We start from the raw sequence: 10514 nt of genomic DNA on the forward strand, positions 1-10514 counted from the left end.
CTTAACTGCCCCGTGAGAGCGATGAGTCTTTGTCTCTTGGGGTTATGATACACAGCAAACAAGTATTGTGTATCTACCAACAGAACGTCCTGCCCGCTATTATGCAACCCCTTTGAATATACACTAGGGTGGACTTTTTTCGGAAAATGTCGCACATGACTGTGAGACTATCAGGTAAGTACTCGCAGTGGACCAGTAGATTTTACAGGTGTGTAGCTCCAGCACCTTTCTGATGAGCTCGAACCGCATGGACCTGCGTTTCCTTAGCAGAGTCACAGAGGTCGAGTGGATAAAGCTTTACACCCTGCTGTTTGGGGTTCGAATTCCGCTTGGTGCTCTTGGACAAGAAGTTTTGATACACCATGTCCCTCTTCACCCACTGGTGAATAATGGCACCTGACAATGCATGGCTAATGATAACAATAGCAGTAACAAAAGGCAAGTCCCTCCGGGAGATGGATCCAAGCTTGCAGCACCATGCACAGCAAAATCTGATAAAGACAATTCCGCCAGTTATGGCGAAAGCATGATGCGTTGATCTAGTTTGTACCGAAGCCACGAGTGTGATTTGTTCAGTTCAATGAGCCTATCGATCTTATTGACGACAAAGCAATGAACTGGTAGGAGACTAATTGTTTTTTTTTAACCCACTCAACGCTCACTGCCAGTCTCTTAAAACGGCGGTTGGTGGTGGTAATAGAGCGTACGTAAGTTCTACATTCTTTTAACTGATCAATGAACTCTTAGCTAATAATTCATCGGCAGAATACCTTTTCCTGAGACGAGCGGTATAAATAATGATTAGTGCCACCCGATAAACTCATTGTAGAGATTATTCTTAGTGATGCTTGATTAATGAGAAATTTCCTCCCTTTACTATCAACGACACCAACACCAACAACAGCCACAATGACGTAGGACCAATGAACATAGCCATCAACGCACCACCAATAATATCAAATAGAGAAGACTAATCAATGGATAAGTAGAGGAAAGAGAATCATGGAATCCCTTTACCGATAAAGCCATTTGTTTCAGAAAGTACAATTGATTTTGAGAGGAGTTATTCAATGCTCCTTAGTCAACGCCAACCCGATTATCTCAGTCGATGGTGCGAGTTAAACTCGGATTGTCCTGCGATTTTGACAATCTACGATTATGAACGTACAAGATGTATGCATGTCATAGTCATTTTTATTTGAAGTCAATAATTGTAAATCCAAGGTCAAGCAACTTTGAGCCATGATAATATTTTAAAGTTACACTGACTTTGTTCAAGTACATATTATTCTTTTTCTTTTGTTCGTTGAAACGATCAGAGAGGAATGACAGGGATAACAATTATAGATAGCCATGATGATATTTTAAAGTTACACTGACTTTGTTCAAGTACATATTATTCTTTTTCTTTTTGTTCGTTGAAACGATCAGAGAGGAATGACAGGGATAACATTATAGATACTTGAAACAAAGAAAGATTCCTCCAATCTTATTTAACTTTGATTAGTACATACTATTTTTGCTTATTCCAGCACAGACATTCTTTTGTTGTTGTTGTTGTTGAACAAATCTCATAGATAAGACTTCTAAAGTTGTAAACTGCTATTGAAACTTTATCAAGGAGCAATCGCTTTAAAGCGGGTTAGATTTTGAGGAAATTACTATGCGTATGATAAGACTGTTATCAAAAATGTTTCCACAAACGACACAATTAGAAGTCGATGATAAATCGCTTTTGTCTGAACCATGTCTCAATATATGCAACAAAGTTAGGCAATAAACATTTATTACATTCCTATATCTTATTACTGCTTTGCGCTTTTCAAAAATTAGATTTCATAATCTGCTCAAGTTAAGACTTCGCATCGTTGTTGCTGTTGTTTTAGTTTTCAGTTTCAATTCAATTCAATCTAAAGGTTTATGCATTTCCATAAAAACATGATTCAAAGTGGTACATTTGTCAATTTGACTTTCATTCAACTGAAAAGGATAGTGCATTGAACACAAATATATCAAAATGTGCACGAATGATATAAAAAAGAAAGAATTCACACTCTGTCATTGTAACAAAAAAGAAGAAGTAATCATAACGATTGAAAAGAGTGTTCCACTAAAAAGTCAAGCTTGTAGGACGTGGAACACTGGAATGAAAACAACAGCAACACCAATATATCAATAAATATATCAATATCACATTCATCTAGTTTTGATGGAACTCTGTCTAGAGGGCAATTCGTTCCAAGAAAAAAGGGGTCCATTACTTAAGTCGTTTTAAATATACAATACCTTCCAAAAAATTTTATCTATTAAATCATTCATTATCCATTCTTAAGTTTGTCGCAAAAAAAAAAAACCACACACACACACACAAACAAAAACAAGTGGCTTCGGGAAATAAAGGGTTCACTCACTTGGCCTTTAACTTATAAAGTTTGCTAGCTCAAGAAGGTCTCAGACCACTTCCCCTCCCCCTCCCCCATATTTTGCATGATACAACATTCATTTTGACAGGAAGGTCCCCTAATTTATCAATGTTTAGGGACTTGAAGTGTTTGTAGGCACATTGACAATATTCGCATCAGGAAAAACATAATCATCTATATTAGTTTAAACAATCATGAGAACAGACACGTGAATTCAAATTATGTAAATTTATGCACCTCTTGGATTTACATAGATTAATAATTGCTGTCTATGTTCATGGCAGTGCAGTACTGCAAGCACATGTATTTGTTTATTCGTTTCTTCGCAGTTGATTTTCCGGGAACACCAGTCATATCTGTGTGCTGACGGTTAGTACATAAGACACACACACACACACACACACACACACACACACACACACACACATACACACACATATATATATATATATATATATATATATATATATATATGTATATATATATATATATATATACTTACATATACAAGGATACGTGTATATTCACAAATGACATATACATATAAATATGAAATGTATTATATATATATATATATATATATATATATATATATATATATATATATATATATATTCATATTTGATTATCAGCTTAATGACCGCATACACTATAACAATTCATGATGGCATTTTGTGACAGGTTGACATCGAATTAGTTTAGGTTGTTTTGTTTTTGAACAATCTCACTGTTGGAAGAGATAGGCCTTAAAGGCACGAAACATGTTCACTGTGAGATGGAACGCTTTTGGCGTACCCCGTATATGTGATTCATGACAAAACCACTCTTATTTTTGTAGATGCATACATATATCTCATCGCTGTGGTAATTTATCGCAAATACCAGGCTGAAATGTATCCATGACACTTAAAATACCATTACAAAAGAGTATCATATCTTTAATAAAGTGGAAATGGTCTATTGTTATCATTAACTGTCAGTCGGCTAAAAGGACGTTTCATTCATGTAAACTGAACGGAATGACCTGCCAGATTCTTGAGACGAGGTCTACTCGAAGCCCAAGCTTATTTACGATAAAACTGTCCATGCGTTTAGGATCATTTATATTGAAACCATGAACGCAATGTGGATTCGATCTGATCTACAACATATGCAGATGATGATCCTTAATTTCCACCACTTATCGCTGTGAAACTTCAACGCTTGCCTTGATTGAGTCTGACACCGACTAGAAATAGATCAAAAACCTAGTCAGTCTGCTGAGAAGTTAATCAGCACGTCAATTGGAACAAAATTTAGCCTGACGTGACACGGGACTATTTTACTTTTCCACAGTTCACGCATCATCTCTACCAGAATTTGTTACAGTGGTAAGTAGTCCTTTGAGAAAAAAAAATGATATCATGCACACAAAGAAAAAGATTTGATTTTACGCTGACGTCTCGATTAATCAGCTATCGTGGAGTTACAATGATTGAGTGATTATATCACAAGAGTCATTATGCATATTCCATTCCTGAAAGAGCATGCATAATGATGCATTCAAACCCTTTGTTCATCTACACCGGTCAATACTAACAAGGTAATGAATACGCAGTGAGCTTACCAACATTTTTTGGGAGCGCCACTAGAGCTATTTGGAGTGATATCCAAAATATATTCGATCCCGGACCTCTCATAACGGAGTTCTGACTGTCAAAGCTGTTAATCGAGTGAGAACCATCGAATGTGGCGCCGCTATCAGTCTCAACACATTACATCGAACCAAAACGCGGGAGCTTGAAAGTGTGTAGATGCCTACAATCTGAAGTTTTTGCACTTGTAGATGACGTCAGAGATGAAGAGAGAGAAAAGAGATGAGGAGATGGACACGCATGACGAAACGTCAGGCATGTTGCTTATCCTCTTAGTATGCGAGCCGAAAGAGGAACAATGTTAAGGAATTCCTAAAACAAAGAAAGATTGTTCCGATGATCAATACGTGCTTCTCAAGCGTAGATTCTTTTGTCGTCAAGTGCTGGTGTGCATCCTATTCATCCATCAGCTAGGTCACCGGAGAGGAGAGGAAAAACGTGGTGATGATTGCGGTGCCTGGTGCTCAGTGTCACGACAAGTCAGGCTGCTCCACTCTCATCGTCTGTGAAGGGTTGGAGAGAAGTGGCTGGAATATCGCCGAAGGGGTCGATATTTATAAACCGGATTATGCATTCATATGTGGATGCATTCCCTTCAAAACCCCAGCATTTGACTCATGGTGATTACGCAAACTATCTGTCCCATGATGAGGATTCTACACAAGTTGCTCGCGCGCGCGATTCCTATACGATGAAATTGATGATACCTCAGCAGACGACACCGACCCCTTGTGATATGACTAGCCTTCTGACGAGGTGGTGCTTCGTGATACTAGAATTAGTCCCAAGAGCGCGCTTTGTCCTAACATCATCTGCGCATGCGTGTACCAGCGATAGAATGAATGGTTCATCAAAAAATCTCTGCCGCCGCAAAGTGCCTCATGGAACAGAATGTGCGATGTCACCTGTAGCAATTGATGGACCGTATACTTAGAGGTAGTCACAGATTCAGGGGGCTCTGCGGGGGGTATGAACACGGCTGAACTGACATACGCGCGTTATCCAGTCACAGTTATGTCATCGCAAAACCGAGAGCGAAATGCAGATATAGGTAAGTAATAAGTGAGGGTTGGGTGGTTTGTTTTTGTTTTGTTTTTTCTTTTGTGGGAATGATTATGAAGTATGTAAGTATTTTAAGTTCAGTAGTCAAACCAAGAAATTTCTTTTATATGTAAAACACACTATATTCCTTTATAGATCAAAGCATGTAGACATAATTAATCCAAGGTTACTACATGCCCATAGGCAGGTAAGTATGCAATACATGTACACTATTATAACACAATTCAATTCAATTCAATTTCGGTTTTATTAAAAAAAAAAAAAACACCCCACCAAATAGAAGTCCGAAGACTAACCGTATTTAGTTCACATCAAACTTTACAGTAGGGAGACATAAAGAAAAAATAAAAACAAAACAAACTGACACTTCACACAAGAACTGATTCATATTGACAACCCCCCCCCCCCCCCATATATTTACACTATCATAAAAAATTAAATTTTGTAAAGAACGCATAAACATTTGTGTATAAAATGCATGCATTAAAAAAATGCATAAACATTTGTGTGGAAACTTAATAAATGAAATGAAATGCAAATAAATTTACTTTAAAAATCAATAGACAAAATGATACTATTTCAAAACGGAAATGAAATTATACAATTCTGACATTGTTCATGTGTATTTAATTTGGCACCGACTAAAGATAATTCCGGGCAATACATGTAAATCTATTCAGTAGATCCGCTACGTGTCTTGCACACCTAAAATTGTAAAAACTTTATAGAAAGAGAAGAAATTAGAATCTCTCCTATGAGCCCATGCTCCGTGCCGCGGAGAAGTTATGCGCTCTTTCAGGGTGTTAATGAATTGCTTTGACAAAAGACAGCATTTCTGTTGAAGTATACATCACCCTTAAATCACAACTAACATAAAAAGCAGAAGTTTGCTGTCCCTTTCATATTTTCCGACAGCAATAAGCATACTCAGCATACACAGAACAGGAGATGAGAAGAACAATCTGTAAATTGTACTTCTTTTGATGTAAAATGGTACTAGAGACATTAGACAATTATGTGTGTAATGACAAAAGTTCTACAATAGTTTGAGTGTTAAATTTTCAGAGCAAAATTAAGCACAAATGTGAGCAAAGAAGGATTAATTATGTTAACTTTTTACGAGATATACATTTCCTTTTTTTTTCAGCCCTGGGGCTTTAACAACGCAAAGATTTGGAAAAAAAAAAAACTTGACGGAGTTGTTCCATGCAGCATTATTACAAGTTGATAAGATTTTCAGTTCATAAGATTTTCCCTGAAAGATGGCTTAAAATTGTTGATTTTAAGAACCATTTCTCTGGTCAAAAACGACAAGAAACATTTACAAAAAAATCTACAAAGCCCTAGCTTGGAAACAGACTCAATTTATAACATTATTCATGTACATATAATATACCGTCAATAGATATCTAAACTTCACAAATTACATTCAATCGGAGTAGTCGTTATTGATCAGTTATCAATTTCTTATTATGGTGAACGCTGTGATCAAGGGATGAGATTCTGTGCTTTTACATTACATTAACATTTTATTGTGACATTTCATTAGCACCTTTTTGAAAGGTACAAAGCGCTTTATACATGAATAACAGACATGATAAACTTACAGTATACAGACAGACACAAAGTAGCGGCGTAAGATATCATATAACAATACTTAAAAATAGGATTTTAAATGCTACTTGAACAGTAGATTAGATAATCAATTCGCTAATGAGGATGGTAATTAAGTCGAGATTCGGGGGCAATGTAAGAGAAAGAAAGATTTCCAGCCCTTATGTGTGGTTTGGAAAAGACTGAATAAATTCGTTTAGAAAATCGTATAAATTGTACGTTGATTCCTAAGTATGGAGTATTTCATTAATGTATAGGCCTCCTTATTGGGACGTCTTTATGAATGAATCTAAAAACAATGGTTGATATCTTATACTGAATATCTTACTGATATCTTTGGGGTTTCTAAGTCAGTGTAATATTGAGGAATAAGAGGGAAGTTGTGTGTGTTAAGGGTTTCATGTGACAAGTAGATTTGTTCTGTAGGGACTGAGGCGAACGAACCACATTCTATTTGTGATGCATTGAGCAGAGAATTACAGTAATCTACACAAGATGCCTGTTATGTTTGCCAAACAGAGTTCAATGAATGAAATAGAACGAAGAAAGTTTAATAAGCGTCTTCTAATCTTCAAACCTTTGCAATAATTACTAGCAATATTGCAGTTGACATGTAATTAGCCAAGAAATAGATTCCTCTTCTTCTTCCTAAGCAAATTAAGTTGCTGCTCTATCATAGCATCAGCAGTTGTGTCAATTTTGTATCACTTTGGGACTGCAATGAATCTTGAACAAATCTGGTTGATATGTCTTACATGTACTGTATCTTGATGGCCGATAAGGTAAGATGTTGAATTACACACTCAGTTAATGTATCAAAATTGTATTCAATATTGCAGTCCATAACGCTGCCATGTCTGTATGATGTAGGCCTACACCTAGTTATCTAGAAGAGCTCTGTCCATAGCTAACAGCCCAGTCGCCGACCCTGGCAAGCCCTAAAGAGAGAAAAAATATGCCGGGACCGTCCAAAACTTATAGCTGAAATACACATTCCACACAGGATACATAACTTGACCTGGGAAGTGTTTGCTCAGTGCTGATTTGTAAATTAGCTATTGTAGAGTCTTTTTTTTTTTAATTATTTTTAAATCTCAGTGAGAGGTCAGGATTCTGGAAACTCATTAGCTATGTGTAGGAGCATCTTTTTTTATTTATTTTGAAATACGTAAACACGTCTCAATAATGGGAATTATTTACCTTTTGATATCCGCATATCAGGTGCTTGTGGGGGCCACGCCTTAAATCGCTCTGTTGCATATCCGCAATATCAGAGTGTGTTGTGACGGGGTAGAACACACTGTCAACAATCGTCATGTTGACGAGACGTAGACGGTGTATATGGTACGGCAGAGTGACGTCAAACGTTATCTTCTGTAAATCTATGGAAGGCGCCCCCATGGAAGACAAGACAGAGCCGATAAGGCGTGGCCACTGCACTGATGGGCTCAAAACCGGTAAATAATTCCCCATTATAGAGACGTGTGTTAAAATTCAAAATTCAAAAAAAAAAAAAAAAAAGAATCTTTAAAATAGCCGGGAGAAATGAGGTGTTTCATCTCCGCTAACCTGGATAAGTGAGATATATCCTTTCATCCATCAAATTTCCAAGGCGGGTCCTTCAGCTCAAACTCTGTCCAGTCTGTTCATTTTAAAAACTCACCTATTTTCTGTACATGCACCCAATGAAATATAAGCCCCTTCAAATTCTATGAGAAAAACTTTCATCTGCCAACCAAAATGCAGTTTGTAAAGAAATTCATACTCAATATCTGCAGCTATTCAGTTGTTTGTTTTTTTTTTTTTGTTGTTGTTTTTTTTTTGGCCAAACTGCATTATTGATTTTTAATTGATTTTTTCTTCATTTATTTTGGTATCTTTGGTACAATTTTGTGAAGGGGTCTGGGACATTCCATTTTATCTACAGGTGTGAGTCCTGATAAGGAGACGATCCCGCCCTCACCCGGACCCCTTCGGATCTGAGGTGACACAATGGTCACCTAAACGACAGTATATAGGTAATAATGGTATTAATTAGCGATACTCATTACATCATTTTAAGATGGCTAACTATATACGCGATGCAGGGGCTCCCGTCCTTGCCCTTTTCTTCACATCCGTTCCCGTAGTTAAAAAATCGATGGCGTCTATCATAAGTTTCCTGCCACGACCAATTGATTCTATATCAATTCATTTAGACAAGTTAAGATTGAACCTTCGTTTGTGACGTAAGCGAAACAGCATCATCCTTGAAAGTGTATGAGGTTGAGTGCTTCAATGTTTGTAGGTTTGACCGGATAAGAACGACCTTTACTATCCATTTATAAAGGTTTTGGTAAGTAAAATGAATCGTTGTGCAAGGATATGCTTCTTTCCAATCACTCTTTATTGATACTGTTCCATAAATAGAATAAAATTGATGTTTGAAATACAACTTTATTGGCTGATTGTCTAATCTAATGTTCATTTGTGTTTCTTTCCAATCCCTCTTTTTGATATTGTTACACTGTGCCATAAATAAAATAAATGATTGAAATGTAATTTCATTGGCTGATCTGTCTCATCTAATGTTCACTCACGCTTTTTATAATCCTTCTTTCATATTGTTATACTGCTCCATAAATAAATGTTTGAAATGCATCGCACATCTACATGGCTGATCTGTCTCATCTAATGTTCCTTTGTGCTTCTTCCCAATCTCTTTTTATTTTTATACCGTTCCATAAATAATGTTTGTAAAACAACTTTATTGGCTGATGTGTCTTATCTAATGTTCATATTGTACACATCACACACACACACACACATGTAATATTGTACCTAATGGTCGCTATGAAATGAAAAAAATGAAACATTGCATAAGGGTGTTAACCGGATGCTAGGATATCCTGCGTACACATGATAAAAAAAAATAAAAACACTATGAAAGGGTTACCTATACAGGGCAAGACAACGCTGTATTGTAACAGAATGCACACACACACACACACACGTACACAAACCCCACACAACGCACATACACTGAATATATATATATATATATATATATATATATATATATATATATATATATATATATATATATATATATATATATATATTTATATATATATTGACAGATCTACACTTGCTTCAAATTTGCCAACATATCATCTAACATCTTGCTGATTGTACACAAAACACTCATTGGTAAAGCCCCTGGTTGCATTTCAAAATTATTACTGATGAAATCTGACAAACATACTCATAACCTGAGCAGTTCTACCAGAGCTAGTCTTATTTGTTTTTCAATTCAATTCAATTCAATTAATTTATATTCATTCTTCTTTTTCCAACAAAACATAACACAAGATAAATCAGGTATTACATCATAAACAAAAACATTTGCCTTTGCAACAGATAAATGATATTGATAAACAAAAAAAAAATAATAATAATACAAAGTCGTGCTTCAGTTGAAAAAAAAAAAGAATAGAGAGGTCCACTAAAAAGCAAAGCTTGTATATTGTGAACCAGTCATAAAACTTATGAATTGCTTATTTACAGACACTTGTCACAAATATGATATACGACAGGACGGGACAAAACAGGAGAAACACAACAACATGACACAACTTGTGAGAATAGATGAAAAGAATGGAAGGAAAGAAAAAAAAAGAGAATGAGAGAATGCCTACACGCATTCAGTGATTGAATGATTGGTGAGTGGATGATGAACCCCTAGGTTGACGAAACCTATAGCTAATGAAAAAAAAAAACATATCAGAGAGGATTTAATAGA

Source organism: Diadema setosum, chromosome 5 (genome assembly GCF_964275005.1).
Source record: "Diadema setosum chromosome 5, eeDiaSeto1, whole genome shotgun sequence".
Taxonomy (NCBI): Eukaryota; Metazoa; Echinodermata; class Echinoidea; order Diadematoida; family Diadematidae; genus Diadema; species Diadema setosum.